We start from the raw sequence: 16,472 nt of genomic DNA on the forward strand, positions 1-16,472 counted from the left end.
TCTAGAACCCTCAGTTTGTTTTTCAGAGTCCATCGTCTCTCCTGGTTCGTCTACCCCTCCGATTTCCCCCGCTTCATTCTTCCCCTCCCGCTACCTTCTTCTTCTTCTTCTTTTTTTTCTTAACATATATTGCATTATTTGTTTCAGAGGTACTGAAAGAAGACCTTATGAGGGATTCATTCTATGTGTGTCTGGGTTTGGATTTTTCCCCTCCCAAATGGCATGTTTGTTTCATCAGCTGGTTAAGCATATGTATGGCTCAAGTATACCTAATGTCCTTGCTGACCTTTGAACTGGAAGGGACTTGATTTGACCAAGGGTCATTTACACTCCTAGGTGATCACTGGGACTGGATAGTGCAAAAGTCTGATAAAGAGAATCTGGCTTCTATTCCCTCTGAAAGAGGGGTGTTAGTGCCAAGTGGTAAAGTGCCAGTAGTGAACTCCTTATCTGTACTAGTGGAGGGCTGGGATTGCACACATAGCCCCGGAGTGGAATATCCAAATGGCTTCTGTGTCCTTTTGGAATGCAGCACGATCTAAGAATAACAGACTCTTTGGTTAAGAAGTCCAACTCCCTTGGGGCGCCTGGGTGGCTCAGTTGGTTAAGCGACTGCCTTCGGCTCAGGTCATGATCCTGGAGTCCCTGGATCGAGTCCCGCGCTGGGCTCCCTGCTCGGCAGGGAGTCTGCTTCTCCCTCTGACCCTCCCCCCTCTCATGTGCTCTCTGTCTCTCTCATTCTCTCTGTCTCAAATAAATAAATAAAATCTTTAAAAAAAAAAAAAAGTCCAACTCCCTTATTTTTACAAACCCCCATGCCCCTAGTCAGACACAGGTGCCCCCCCTCCCAGCTTTCCTGTCGTACCTTGTCCAACCTCCATTATTGTCCTGATCTTACAGCAAAGGAGGAGTCATTTACATTAACACATAAACAATAGAGTGAGACATCCTTCAGCCGGACTGTATCTCGCTCATCTTTGTTGTCTTCAGCACTTAGCACAGTGCCTGGAACTTACTAGCTTCTCAACAAGTATTTGTTGAGTGAATGAATGATGAAACCAAGGCCCAGGGACAGGAAGTGACCTGCCTAAGATCATAAGTCTAGTTAGTAATGTTCTGAGAGGTAGGTTATGATAACACCTTAATTACATTGCATTACTTGAAAGCACAGGGTAAGAGGCCAGAATTGGACTGGATCTTGGAATAAAACTCTGGTGCCTGGTTATTCACAGAATTGGAAATTCATGTGATAGTCCACAGCATCAAGAGTTGACTCTGAGGTCCATCTCGAGAGGTGTTTTTGGTACCTGAGAGTGTTGCTCTTCTTGCTAACACTCTCAGTTAGAATGATGGGTACATGTTTGTGGTGAGGAGGAAGCCACCTTGGTTGTCTTTCCCATGATTGGGAAAGGCTAGAGTGGGAGAAGTCCCCAATCTATGGAAGCGCAGGGAGACCTCTTCCCATCCCTGGGGTCCACAGACCCTTGTTTATATTCACAGACAGTCTTTGTTAGAAATATGTAATCATTTTTGGCAGAGGTTGGGGAAGGCTGGTGGCAACCCTGTGTGTGTGTGTGTGTGTGTGTGTGTGTGTGTGTGTGAACATTTAGTTTTGTGCCAAGATCAAGGCTGTTTTGTTGTTGTTATTTTTGAGACAGAGAGGGTTGGAGCATCAGGTGAGATATCAGATGAGAATGTTTGGCCTTTGAGGAGGTCAGAGTGACCCAAAAAATGTAATCTGGCCAGTGGCTGGGTGGCAGTCCCCATTAAATTCGGCAGAGTCCAACCTGAAGGTGTGCTCTGGGAGATCTGCCACAGGGAGCCCTCAAGATGCTGACTCTGGCTCTTCTGAGTGATGGCTGGAGTGCATGTGTGCGTGTGTGTGCATGTGTGTGCGTGTGAGAGAGAGAGAGATGAAGGGAGAAGCAGGAGGAATAGAGAAGCTGTAGCCCAGCAGACCCAGGAGAGGTCCTTTTCATCCACTATTCCTAGGTGACAAGGTGAGCATCAAAGTCACCTACCTGGATGGCCATAGGGAAAGGTGTGTAAGGTCCAGGCTAGACTCAGGTGGGAGTGTATTGGGGTGGGCAAGGGAGAGGCCTGTATCAATCTCAGATGGGAGCTGCTGCCTTAGTTGGTCCTTATGAGCCTGCTGCCTCAGCTAGATGGACAGGTGAGGACAGCACCTGGCTAGACCTCACAGATGAGGTTGACCAACTCGTGTTCCCACATCCTTTGGAGGCCTTTATGCCTATGGAAAACAGGTAGGGAAGAATTAAGCTGAAGCTCTCCCCCTTCTGACTACCTTCTCTTTAGAAATGTCATCATTTCTTGCCATCAAGAATTGTTAGCATTGGCTTGGGGTCTGAAGGATGGGCTTTATGAGTCAAGAATTCTGTGAAATTGTTTTCAAATCCATATGCCTATTTTTTCTGGGGAGGTTCATTGCAGATTCTCAAAGAGATCCACGAATCAGCAAAGGTTAAGAACCATTGGTGTAGGGCTCAGCCGAAGGAATGCATGCATTTATAGGGCCCTCGTTCACGTGAGAGGGATATAAATGAATGGAATATGGTAGTGTAATAATTATCAGTTTGGTGGCTCAGGGCCTATGGATTAACAGCTGTTGTATCATCCGACAATAGTAGTAATCCAGAGGCATATCCGCACACATGGGTTAGAGGTGGTGATCAGAAACCTGCTGAATGAGCAGGGGACCCCTGCAATGCCTACAGTACTGTGTGGCCAAAGGAACACAGATGGTTGGAATAGACCAGTCACTGTGGGGAGATCCCTGAACATAACTGGATGGAGAGTGTTATCGTGCTCTTAGGATTGATTCAGTTTATATAAGAGGGCCAGGTCACAAGGATTTCCAGGGGCCACACGAGACTTTGGTTAAGGTTGCTCCCTGGCTCTGAGCGGGGGACTCCCTTAACTGCATTGCCTGTGGTTATGACCTAGAAGCAGAGGTAGTAGTCTGGCCTTCATGGGCCCCTACACACTGTTATGTTCGTCTCTACTCATCCTTTCCATGAACCTCAGGGAACCTGGTATTTTTTCATACCATCCCTATAAGCCGGTGCTCTCAGTGACTCATTTCCATCCTTGGGGTCCAGGCCAACGGGCTACTCAGAATAGTGCCTTTTCTAGAACCAGAATCTAAGTAGGTAAGGGAAGATTTTGGGGAGCATTTCCCTCTAGGTTCAGGAATCCTAAGCAAGGATGGCCCATAAAGGGAGTGGAAGTCCTCAGAGAGAACTGAGGGTTAGGGAAAGGAATATAGTTTTCAAGCCTTGGGCAAGATTTGGGGGTGTTTGGCCCAGTGTTTTCCTCATTGGCCCTGCTATAGTTTGGTGGTCCCCTGAGGCTCTCTCTCACTCCTCACCACCTCCTCCCTGCCATCTCTTGACAGTGGCTGTGCTCCTGGACCAAGACAAGCTACCACAAGGTAGTTTTAGAGGAACACATCCAGTAGGCAACTTTGTTTTACCACATGGATGACCTTCCAGCTGTGCTGGAAGGTTCTGACCCCTCCCTCTTCCCAGCTCACTTTGCAGGTCGGGTCTTGAAACTGCCCTGCCTTCCGCTGATTCTATGTTCTGGTGTGGCTGTCTACAGATCCAGTTCATGATTCATGATGATTATTTGATATTGTAGGAAGTAAGATACTCGTCACCAGTCTGTTTCCATTCAGGTGTTAATGGGATATTGTATCATGTATCTGTTGGGAATATTTCCAAAGGATCAAATATCAGAAATTCAGCAACATCATGCCATTTGGTTCCTTGACACCATAGCTACTCTGTGTAAGAATCTTGGGATATTTTTTCTTATGTCATGCATAAAAGGAATTGAAAAAATTCATTTCTAAAGGTGCAGAAATGACATCTCTTCCCCCTCCCACCCCATACCTTTCCCCTATCTTTGAAAACTGATGAGGGTTAAAGTCATAATATTCCTGATCTATAGGCCAATGTGGTGAACACATGAATTTATCCTAAATAAATTTTATTTTTTTTTTTTAAGATTTTGTTATTAAGTAATCTCTACACCTGACCTGGGGCTCGAACTCATCATCCCAAGATCAAGAGTCACATCGTCTACGGACTGAGCCAGCCAGGTGTCCCACATGTGGCAAGCCTTTTCATGTCTTCTTGTTAAAGGAGAGGCAGGGAAGAGAAGCTGACCTTGACATCATTCTCTCATTCTCAACAGCTCCAATGTCCTAGGACCTGTGGTAGTTATCAGGGATATAGAGATAAAAGATGCTGTCCCAGCCCACAAGAAATGCATTGGCCAGTGGGGAAGACAGGGAAGTGAACCATTAATTGGAATATAAGGGGTAATTGCTAGGAGAGCAGGAACAGAGTGCAAGTATCCCTGAGGAAGGTCACTGCTTCTTCCAGTGGAAGAGCAGTAGCCCCTCATTGTTTTACTACTGTTTTCAACCACTGTTACATTTTTATCAGGAAAAAAAAAAAAAGAAAGATTTTCCATGTTAGATAAGTGAATTTCCCAGAAAACCAGGCTTATCTCTCTAGGTCCCATAACTTAAAACATTTAAAAATTATTTTGGGAGCGCCTGGCTGGCTCAGTTGGTAGGGGATGTGACTTTTGATATCGGGGTTGTGAGTTCAAGTCCCACGTTGGGTGTAGAGATTACTTAAAAATAAAATATTTTTTAAAAACTTTAAAAATTATTTTTGGTGGGAATATTTGTAAAATGTATTCTTCACTCTTTTTCCTTAAGTGGAATATACTGAATGAAATTCAATCTTTTCTTGTTGACTCAAGGCATGGGCATGAACACTAGCCTTGGCATCTGGCTAAGCTGCCCACGGACTCCTTTGGAGGTGTGTTCACCCTTACGCCAGATGGTCCCCTCCTTATGGCTTTTTGTCATTTTTCTGTCTCTTTTCTCCTTATCGGGGTGATAGCCCAGGTCTTAACTGCTTTTACTTTAAAGTCCCTAGTACCCTTAGGGGCGCCTGGGTGCCTCAGTTGGTTAAGCATCTGCGTTTGGCTCAGGTCATGATCTTAGGGTCCTGGGATTGAGTCTGCATCGAGCCCTGCATCGGGATCCCAGCTTGGCAGGGAGTCTGCTTCTCCTTCTCCCTCTGCCCCTCCCTCCTGCTTGAGCCCTCTCCCTCTCAAATAAATAAATAAAATCTTAAAAAAAAAAAAAAAGAACTCTAAAAAAAAGTCCTGAGTACCCCTCTCCTTTGTGTTAGTCTAGGAATTTGTACATCTAAATAGGTTAGAATTTTGTTTAAAATAAGAGTGGGTAGGGGCACCTGGGTGGCTCAGTTGGTTGAACGGCTGCCTTTGGCTCAGGCTGTGCTCCAGGCGTCCTGGGATGGAGGGCCCAGTCAAGCTCCCAGTTGAGCCCCACACTGGGCTCCCTGCTCAGCAGGGAGTCTGCTTGTCCCTCTCCCTCTGCCCCTCCCACCACTCATGCTCTCACTCACTCTCTCAAGTAAATAAATAAAAATCTTAAAAAAAAAAAAAGGCGAGTAGACTATGAGTCAAGACTTGCCAGGCTCACCTATGGGTAAAGTACCTAATCTTGAGTATGTGAACTTGGCTATCCAGATGACCTCTTTATCGTTTTCTTTCTGCTTGGTATTTACATTCTTTTGAGAAATGTTTCTGAATTCCTGCCATGTATCAGACACTAGAGATATGGCGATGAACAGGTCAGTCCTTGCCCTCAAGGAGAAAAAACAAAACCCAAAACATAAAATAATAAAATGTGGCAAAGAAAGTACAGGGTCCTGGTGGAATGTCTATGGAGAAACCAGAAATCTTCACTGGAAGTGACCTGTAAGTGACCTGGAGGATGAGTAAGGAGCCAGCCAGATGAAGGAAGTGGAGTGAGGAGGAGAGACCCCAGAGGAGGAGACAGGTGAAGAAGGCTGGGAAGCCAGAGTGTGAGTGGCTGAAGGATCGGGGTGACGCCCAACGTGGCTGGAGTGAAGGGAGCCAGGGAGAGGTGTGGTGCAGAATTGGCCAGGGACCAGTTCTTCCGGAGGGAGCATCTTCCAGGTGAGGGAACACGCGTCCCGGCAGGTGTCTGAGGAACTACTCTAGGCTCAAGGTCAGTTGAAACTGGAGCCCCCAAATTCCCAGGGGATTTAAGTTTTATTTGCCTAAGTGCTTTGAGGAAACAAAGAAATGTATTCATTAAAAGATTTTAAAACCTATCCATTTTTGTATTTCCTGTATTTGCAGAAATTAGTTCTGAGGTGAAAGTTGGTTCCATGTATAACTTTTGGGAATTAGACTTTTCACAAATACTTGTTTTTAAACAATAACTCTTTAAAAAAAATAAAGAATGTGGGACGCCTGGGTGGCTCAGTCGTTAAGTGTCTGCCTTCGGCTCAGGTCATGATCCCAGGGTCCTGGGATCGAGTCCCGCATTGGGCTCCCCGCTCGGCAGGAAGCCTGCTTCTCCCTCTCCCACTCCCCCTGCTTGTGTTCCCTCTACACTGTCTCTCTCTATCAAAAAATAAATAAAATCTTTATTTAAAAAACTCTCGTTCTTAAAAAAAATAATAAAGAGCGAGTTATATTTGGAGGATGTTAAGAAAACAGAAGTTCTTTATTATTTTCTACCTATAGAAATAGATTTATGAAGTTCAGGCCATGATGTGTAACTGAATGTAGCATCTAATTGCTTGTGTAAGAGATTATGCAACTCACTTATAAGACACTAGTTCTTAAGTTAGCTACAGGGAAATTGGCCTTTTCTAATTATCTTGAAAGAATCAGAGTTATATGCAGATGTGAAATTGCCTTATGATTGACTTACTTAACCTTACCATTGAACCCAAAGCAGTATTTTGTTTCAACCATGTTTAAATTCTTATAAAAGGGCAAGCCTTTATATCTGTTGTAGATTGTTGCATCAATGGCCCCTAATGAATTCTGTCTCCCAGTATTCATGCCCTTGTGTAGCTCCCTCCAGAATTGACTCTGGGCTTGACCATAAAGCTTGCCTTGGCCAACAGGCATGACACAAGCCCAGGAGGGTAGTGTTTGTGCCCTGGGGTTTGTCCTTTTGGAACACCATCCCAGACTGCTATGCAAGGAAGCAGCTCTTGTCCACTGGAAGTTGGGAGGTCATGAGGAGGAGAGCTGAGGCTCCCTACCCAGCACCGATTACCAGACATGTGAATGAAGCCAACTTGGACTTTCCACCTGTCCCAGCCATCTGTAATGGCCCAAGTAAGTGAGAGGGGACCCGCAGGAAAATTGCCCAATCAACTCACACAATCAAGAGAAACAGTAAGTCACTGTTTTATGCCTCTATGTTTTGCAGTGGATTTATGCAGCAATATATAACAGAAACAATGTCCTTTTACATTATTCTAGTTTCACTTTAAAGGCAGGCTGAGATAAAATTCTGAACAAGGGGTGGAGGGTTTACTTAAATTGCTCTATGGGAGATGGAAAAAATTGTATACATGCAATGGAAGGGCTTATTTCGATCTGCTGGTAAAGCAAACTTTAAGTTAATAAATAAGACAGTTTAAAATCCACCAGATCTTTTTCCAATTTGAAATTTGTTGGGTCACACTATTATAAATATTATGGCATATGTTATAAATTCTTTTCAGGAGAGTTTTGTCATAAAAGTAATGCGTTCTCAGGGCATCTGGCTGGCTCAGTCAGCGGAGCTATGCGACTCCTGATCTCAGGGTTGTGAGTTCGAGCCCCTTGTTGGGTATAGAGATTACTTAAAAATAAAATCTTTTTTTTTTTTTAAAGATTTTTAAATTTATTTATTTGACAGAGAGAGACACAGCGAAAGAGGGAACACAAGCAGGGGGAGAGGGAGGGGGAGAAGCAGACTCCCAGCTGAGCAGGGAGCCCGATGCGGGGCTCGATCCCAGGACCCTGGGATCATGACCTGAGCCGAAGGCAGACGCTTGACGACTGAGCCACCCAGGTGCCCCTTAAAAATAAAATCTTAAAAAAAAAAAAAAAAGCAATGCATTCTCACTGAAGAAAAATAGAAACGGTTGAAAAATTGTAAAATGAAGTAAAAAATAATTAAGCATTATCTAACAACCCAGACATCTGTTAGTAATCATTTCTGTGTATTTTCTTGTAGCATTTTTTCTGTGCCCCATTTAATACTTTTTCATTTTTTTTTTAAATTTATTTGAGAGAGAATGAGAGACAGAGAGCACGAGAGGGAAGAGGGTCAGAGGGAGAAGCAGACTCCCTGCCGAGCAGGGAGCCCGATGTGGGACTCGATCCCGGGACTCCAGGATCATGACCTGAGCCGAAGGCAGTCGCTTAACCAACTGAGCCACCCAGGCGCCCCAATACTTTTTCATATTTAATTCAGGCTGCAGGGGGAAGGTGAGTATGGCTATTAAAGTGAGTCACGAGATGGTGGAGAGAGTCCTGCACTGTTGGTACAATAAAGTGTCTCGATTACAGTGGTGGTTACAGGAAGGTAGACATGTGGTAAAATTGCATAGAGCTGCACACACACAAATGAGTGAACTATATATAGCATCCTATATAAGCATGGGCTCTGGGGGCTGTACCAGCATCAATTTCCTGATTTTGATATCGTACTACAGTTACACAAGTTAATATGGGGGACGGGTGAAGGGTGCAGGAGACCTCCTGTACATTGCCTTGCACGTTCCTGTAAATCTATCAGTATTTCAAAAAAGAAAATCAATCTGTAGCTAGAATCTTATGCCCTACATTTCCCCTTTATATGTATTATATTATATATGTGATATATATTTTTTTCATTTTTAACAGAAAGAGAAGGTCCAAGTTTCATATCCACGTGTCTTGATTGCTCTCAAAAATGAACCGAAAAAGTTCTCTTGATATATTTGAGTTAACTGTTAAGAAGAGGGCACATATTTTATTTATTTTTTTTAAAAGATTTTATTTATTTATTTGACAGAGAGAGAGATAGCCAGAGAGGGAACACAAGCAGGGGGAGTGGGAGAGGGAGAAGCAGGCTTCCCACGGAGCAGGGAGCCCGATGTGGGGCTCGATCCCAGGACCCCGGGACCATGACCTGAGCCAAAGGCAGACACTTAACGACTGAGCCACCCAGGCGCCCCGGCACATATTTTATTGTTAAGAATTTTTTAAATTTATTAAGATATTTATTTGAGAGAGAGAAACAGAGAAAGCGAGTGAAAGCATGAGTTGGGGGAGAGGGAGAGAGAAGAGAGGGGGAGAGAGAGAGAAGCAAACTCCCTCCTGAGCAAGGAATCCGACGCAGGGCTCAATCCCAGGACCCCGGGATCATGACCTGAGCCAAAGGCAGCCGCTTCACTGACTGAGCCATCCAGGTGCCCCTTAAAAATTTTTTTTGAGGGTACATATTTTTTTTAAGATTTTATTTATTTATTTGAGAAAGAGAGAGCATGAGAGGGGGAAGGGTCAGAGGGAGAAGCAGACTCCCCGCCGAGCAAGGAGCCCGATGCGGGACTCGATTCCAGGACTCTGGGATCATGACCTGAGCTGAAGGCAGACGCTTAACCAACTGAGCCACCCAGGAGCCCTGAGGGTACATATTTTTAAATCTATGATTTTTTGGAACTTAATTCTTGCCAGATTGCCTGAACATTCTATAGAACACATGGGGTTGTATTGAGAGTTTTTTTTTTTTTTTTAAAGATTTTATTTATTTATTTGAGACAGAGAGAATGAGAGACAGAGAGAGCATGAGAGGGAGGAGGGTCAGAGGGAGAAGCAGACTCCCTGCCGAGCAGGGAGCCCGATGTGGGACTCGATCCCGGGACTCCAGGATCATGACCTGAGCCGAAGGCAGTCGCTTAACCAACTGAGCCACCCAGGCGCCCCTGTATTGAGAGTATTATAAAAGGAAATTACATGGCAAAAATACAATGATAAGACTAACAAAATAACGTGAAATTATGCATGTGGTGGACTGGGGACAGAAAGGGGCTTGTCGTGGTTGAACATGGCAGGAGGCCCTGGGGGTGCCCGGTTAGGAATGATCTGTGAGGGCTTTGGGGGAGGGGAGAAAGTGGGGCAGTCTACTGAGCAGAGCTGGTCTGGGGCAGCTCAGGGCAAGGCAGGGCAGGCCATGGTACCTGAGAACAAAATGTTAAAAAGCAGGCCCTCTGCATGGGCAGCAGTATCTAAGAATCCACCTTTATTATTTTTAAAGATTTTATTTATTTATTTGAGCGAGAGAGAGAGCACGAGCAGGGAGGAGGGACAGGGGGAGAGGGAGAAGCAGGATCCCCACTGAACAGGGAGTGGGACTCCATCCCAGGACCCTGGGATCATGACCTGGGCCGAAGGCAGACGCTTAACTGCTTAACCGACTGAGCCACCCAGGAGCCCCTAAGAATCCACCTTTAGGAAGGAGTGGCAAGATGTAGGCTAGAGTTCTGATATCAGATTCTGCCAAATACCGGTTTGCAGAAAGAGTTAGGGAACAGGAGGGAATAGAAAGCAGGGGTGGGGGCAGGGGTATGGTGTCATTTTGGATGAAAAGTCCAGAAAGGGCAGGCTGGTGGTTCTAGCTTCCCAGCTGGCCTTCAGGGGTTCCCCTTTGCTCGGAGAATAAAGTCCAAACTCCATGGCATAAAAGGCCCTGCATGACCTGTCTGGTCTTGGAATATCAACCTGACCTTGTCTCCTGCTGCTTCCCCAAATGCACCTTCTGGGCCTTTGCAGTTTCCGGAACCCACTGTCCAGTTTCTAGGCCTTCCGGCCCCCTCAGGTCCTTTTCCCTTTGCCTACCATGCTTTTCCCTCTGGATGTCAACACATTAAATGCTCCCCTGCACACAAGTTCCCATTGGTTTCTCTCTGGGAAGCCTTCTGTCATACCTGGGTTGGGCCATGACCCCTTTTCTCTGCCTTTGGCCTTCCCTCGGCCCCAGGTGGGCTCTGGTGACCTCATTTGCCTGGTGTGAGCTTCCGCTCCCCAGCTGACAGGAAGGGGGTGGCTGAGCCGCAGAAGAGAGGTAAACTCCATCTCACGCTTCCCTGCCAACAAGGACCTTAGCACATACTATGGCCCCTCTACCTTTTCGTATGTCTCCACTTGGAAAGCTTTCCTCAGAATTCACGACCCTGTCAGATGATCGCTGCTCTGTGTGACTCCCACACTGGCCTCCCATAGCCTTTCGTTCTTGCTAACACTCAGTAAATATTTACTGAGCACACACTGTTGCGATCCTGCTGATGTGTCCTTACCACCTTAACTGTCACTTTGCTGCGTAGGTGTCTCGGGCTGTGAATTTCTTGACATTCAGGACCTTGGCCTACGCACCTAGGGATCCCCAGTTCCTGGAAAGGGTTCAGGCACACAGTAGGTCTTAATGTATTTGTATTGTTTTTAAAACGAATGCATGGGGCGCCTGGATGGCTCCGTCGGTTGAGTGTGTCCGACTCTTGATCTCAGCTCAGGTCTTGATCTCAGGGTCGTGAGTTCAACCCCTGCCCCACACCCAGCATGGAGCCTCGTTAAAAAATAAATGTAACTACAAATAAGTGCAAATTAAAAATGAATACATTTTATTATAAACGAAATTGGTTTCCAAGACATTCCTAAATCCTTAAGGCTGGAAGGCACATTGAAGGTCATCTCATCCATCTCCTAGGACTCGAAGAGTCCTGGAGGAGGACTGTTCCAGGCTAGTCATCATGCAGAACTTGCTTGCCTGAGTTCAGTGAAGGGGGACTCACAGTCCATGTGGCCTCTCATTCCACCTGAGGACAGCAGCAGTCATGTGGATGTTCTTCCTGCCGCAGAGCTGAACCTGCCCCTTCATAGTTCCCTCCACCAGGCCCGTTCTGCTCCCTGGAGGGTCACGGTAGATGCCCTTCACTCCGGCAGTTGACAGCCCACCATATATGTGGCAGCTAATGCATCTCTTCCTAAGTTTTTTCTCTCTCTCTTTTTAAAGATTTTATTTATTTGTTAAAGAGATAAGAGAGAGGACAAGCAAGGGAAGCGGCAGGCAGAGGGAGAAGCAGGCTCCCCTCTGAGCAAGGAGCCCGATGCAGGACTTGATCCCACCATCCTGGGATCATGACCTGAGCCGAAGGCAGACACTTAATTGACTGAGCCACCCAGGCATCCCCCTAAGTTTTCTCTTTCCAGGGGAGGAAAGACCATTGCCCGGCTGTGTGACCCTGAGCTTCAGTGTCCTTATTTGTAAAAATCCGGATAAGACAGTACCTATCTATATAGTTGTTGTCAAAATTAAATGAGCTCATATATGTAAAGTGCTTAGAACAGTAGTTGGCGTATATTAAATGCTCAATAATGATTTCAGTATTATTATTATTATTTTTTAAGATTTTATTTATTTATTCATGAGAGACAGAGAGAGAGAGAGACAGAGGCAGAGGGAGAAGCAGGCTCCCCATGGAGCAGGGAGCCCGATGCAGGACTCGATCCCAGGACCCTGGGATCATGACCCGAGCTGAAGGCAGACACTTAACCGACTGAGCCACCCAGGCGTCCCATCAATATTATTTTGTATAATATTTTACCTATAGCATTTAAAATTTTACAACGTATATTTTAAGACATTTAATTAAGAAAATAGAATAACAGGGGCATCTCGGTAGAGCATAAGACTCTTGATCTCAGGGTCATGGGTTCAAGCCCCATGTTGAGTGAGCAGCTTATGTAGTTAAAAAAAAGGCAGAATAGGGCGCCTGGGTGGCTCAGTTGGTTAAGCGACTGCCTTCGGCTCAGGTCATGATCCTGGAGTCCCTGGATCGAGTCCCGCATCGAGTCCCGCATCGGGCTCCCTGCTCGGCAGGGAGTCTGCTTCTCCCTCTCCCACTCCCCCTGCTTGTGTTCCCTCTCTCACTGTGTCTTTCTCTGTCAAATAAATAAATAAAATCTTTAAAAAAAAAAAAAGGCAGAATAATAAAATATATGATCACGTGCAAAAATTATATTAATATATTATAGATATTCCATTTAAGTTAATTATATATTATATTTCCTACCCCCAATAAAATTGGAAAACCCCTTATGTAGTGTTCATTATGAAGCTGGATGGACAACTTGGTCTCCATTTTTAACGAATGCTTGCTTAATTAATGAACAAAAGTAACAACTGTGTACCGGACCTTAATTCAGCCCTGATCACTCATCTATACTGCGTCAAGATTTTCTCCTTGTTCTCTGTGGTGTTCCTTCATTTAGGATGACCAACCATCCTGGTTTTCTCAGGACTGAGGGAATGTGGAAATTTTAGTTAAAACCGAATCTGAGGGGTTCTTAAGACTTGGACCTTTCAGTGCTAAAACCAGGATGAGCTGGTCACCCTATTCATAATTCATAATGGATTCAAAGGTTGGAGGGACGACCTGCCTACCTCTGGAGTCCATGGCCACAGGGTCACTACTCCAGCAATGCCTGAGATACGAGGAGGGTATTTCCAGCTGGGTCTCATGGGGGTATTAGACCTTGATTGACAGAGCCTGCAGCTTTGCAAGAAACTCGATTTTACCAATTCACACGGCAGCGATCAGGCCCTAGGGCATTTCGTTAAAACTCATAAATGATGGATTAGAAAATCAGAATGTCAGTTTAAAATGTTCCCGTTACTTTCCTAGGGCAGCCCCTTACCTGCTTAAGATACCCAAGAGGAATGGAAAGTGAGCAAGTGGTGGAGATGGGCCTTCCTGGAAGGGGTACTGGTGTCGGATTTGACTCTCCACTGCAGACGGCCCCTTTCTAGGGAGATGGAGCATGCTGGTGACCAGCGGAGACCACGGATGAGGCTCAGCGGACTGACTCACCACCCCTGTCGGGCGTCTGCGCTGTGAGCTCCCGACCCACCCTTGTGCTCGTCCCCTCTTCCCCTCATCCCAGTCCACTTGCCAAAGTGACAATCCTAAATTCCAGATTCGCTTATACCACTCTCTTTCTATCATAAAGTGCTTCCTGATACCAGATCTCTGTCCCTGGGTCACATCACACGGGTGTCCTGGGGATATTACCCTGAAATGGCTGATTTTCTCTTACTTGTTCAGTCGGAGAGGTTCCTGTTCTGGGCGTGAGCAGTCTTTCTGGGCAGCTGCCCGCGCCTCTCATAGGGACAGTTACTTGGGCGGCTCGCACGCAGTCTCTCGGACCACGGATTGCTCCCCACCAGCACCACCTGCTGCCCTGATTCCCGGAGGCCCTCCTCCCTTTCCACCTGGCCTCCTCGCTGCCCCCTAGTTGACACGCTTCGGGGTTTGCCGCTGGCCCAGAACTGGGAGGGGCTGTGCTGGCACGGGGTGATGGGTGATCTGCAAATAGCCTTGGGGGAGGGGCCTGGCTTTGAAGCTGGCACCGAGGTGTGTCTGTGCTGGTAGTGTCTGGCCCTGGGCAGTGGGAAAACGGAGGCGTCTTTGCAGATCCAGCGCTCCTTTCCCGGGAGGCCCACCTGCGCAGGGTGTTCCCCGCTCGGGGCTGGTGGCTGGAGTACTTTTACTCTGGACTACCTGGTGCTTCCTTCCCCCGGGGGCTCCACACCCTTTAACTGGGTCTGGCAAAGGAAGGCCCTGGGCCTGTGGCCACATCCGCCAGCGCTCCTGACCGCCACTCAGCACCAGTCACTCACGCAGATACCCCAGGCGATGAGAGGTTGGTCATCAGGGGCAGAGGCGGTAAGGGGAGAGGAGCCGGGCAAGGAGCCCAGTGGTGCAGGGGCCAGAGGTGGAGCCCAGAAGGCACCAGGTGCACGCCGGTTTCCCCCAAAGTCATCCTCTGTACTGGGGCGATAGGCGGCTGCTTGACACCGACCAGGCTGGCTCTCCTGAGTCAGCCTCCTGCGGACCCTGCAACTGAAGGTGACAAGTTCATGTTTTGACTGTGGTGGTGACAGGCTAATGGCCTCCCTGCCACCCCTCAGGCAGTCCAGGGCCCAGCCTCTGACTGCCTTCGGCTCAGGTCATGATCCTGGAGTCCTGGGATCGAGTCCCGCATCGGGCTCCCTGCTCGGCAGGGAGTCTGCTTCTCCCTCTGACCCTCCTCCCTCTCATGCTCTCTGTCTCTCATTCTCTCTGTCTCAAATAAAAAAATAAAATCTTTAAAAAAAAAAAAAAAGATAAGTAGGTCCGTGGAAGGAAAAAGATGTCCTCAGGTCAACAATGAACCGGGAGAAAAAAAAAAATCGTGTAATTTACCCAAAGTTCCTGGGTACTCTTCAGCCCCCATAGGGACTCACAGACACCTTCTTGGGCTGGTCCTTCACCTGCGTGCTGAGCTCTGCCAGCCCCAATCCTGATCCGTTGGGCTGACCCTCTGGCTTTGGCCCCAGACACCCTGGTGGTGACAGTAATGAGAAGGCAGGCCCAGGCCCCCAGCTACCCTGCCCTGGGTGCTGGGGATACTTGGTAGGTTTACCTGAATTAACCATGATTAGTCTTAGTTTCCTCGTTTATAAAATGGGATTAATAATATCTATCGCTTTGGGGCACCTGGGTGGCTCAGTCGTTAAAAGCGTCTGCCTTCGGCTCAGGTCATGATCCCGGGGTCCTGGGATCGAGCCCCGCATCGGGCTCCCTGCTCGGCGGGAAGCCTGGCTCTCCCTCTCCCGCTCCCCCTGCTTGTGTTCCCTCTCTCGCTGTGTCTCTGTCAAATAAATAAATAAAACCTTAAAAAAAAAAGAGTATCTATCGCTTCATAGAATTGAACAAAATAACGTGAAGTGCCTAGCATAGTGCCAATATACATATTTGCTGTTGTTACCCAAACCCCACCTTTGGGGTGCATAAGGGCCTAAGAGGGGTCCTGACAATCCACCGTGATCTAGGGACAACCTGCTTTGCCCTTGTGATTCTGAAAATTTAGGTCACTACATATTTACTACTTCCTTGCAATCTTCCACCAGGAGTGGAGGGTACTGGCCCCTTAAACTGGAGACCACCTGTACACAGAATTATGGAGCCTTAGCTATGGCCCACTTTGGGCCCTGCTTAAAGTCTAGGCTTTGGATTTGGTCTCCTGAGCTGGCTGTCCTGGACTCCAGCTGCCTGACCAGTGGCTTTCTTGGACTGGCTCTCTGGCACACCCTGCTTACAAGATTAAAGGCACTTGGACCAACTCTATTGCTTGCCCAGGGCCTGGTGGTGGGGGTGGTAGCCTCGGGCCTGCTACTGTGATGATTAACAGGACACTCTGATGTGGGAACATGAAACTGGTGGCATGATCACCTGATCCAGGGAAGGGTGGGGGGGTGGAACCTGGGACCCAGAATGTCAGGAGAGAGTAAGGTAATATCTGTTGGCCTTTTTACCCTGGAAAGAAATGTCTCACATGAGTGGACCCCACCCACGTTCTCCAAAATGAGGGAGGGAGGAGGAGAAGCTAGGGGAGGCATTTGCTCAGAGTTGAAGAGGCTGGAAGTCGGGAAGGACCCTTTCACTGTGATGGAGAAAGAACAAGCATCCCTCTTCCCCAAATCTACAAGCCTTTAAGAGACCAGTGAC

At 47.1% G+C, this 16,472-nt stretch overlaps 2 long non-coding RNA genes across 2 annotated transcripts in view; one reads left to right on the forward strand and one right to left on the reverse strand.

Moving 5' to 3' along the window:
- Nucleotides 1-14,933, reverse strand: part of LOC145717329 (uncharacterized) — a 25,832-nt gene extending 10,899 nt beyond the window's left edge. Inside the window, exons 1-3 of the long non-coding RNA XR_014140477.1 lie at nucleotides 14,020-14,933; nucleotides 3,554-3,724; nucleotides 2,022-2,251 (exon numbers count right to left, since the gene is read on the reverse strand). This is a non-coding gene — a long non-coding RNA (uncharacterized LOC145717329). The remainder of the gene's footprint in view (nucleotides 1-2,021; nucleotides 2,252-3,553; nucleotides 3,725-14,019) is intronic.
- On the forward strand, nucleotides 8,186-14,026 carry LOC145717330 (uncharacterized). The gene is made up of 3 exons (XR_014140478.1): nucleotides 8,186-8,373; nucleotides 11,630-11,842; nucleotides 13,608-14,026. It is a non-coding gene; the product is annotated as an uncharacterized LOC145717330 (long non-coding RNA).
- Nucleotides 14,934-16,472: the final 1,539 nt, after the last annotated feature.

This window comes from Leptonychotes weddellii, chromosome 15, assembly GCF_054177405.1.
Source record: "Leptonychotes weddellii isolate Sample4059 chromosome 15, ASM5417740v2, whole genome shotgun sequence".
Classification (NCBI taxonomy): domain Eukaryota; kingdom Metazoa; phylum Chordata; class Mammalia; order Carnivora; family Phocidae; genus Leptonychotes; species Leptonychotes weddellii.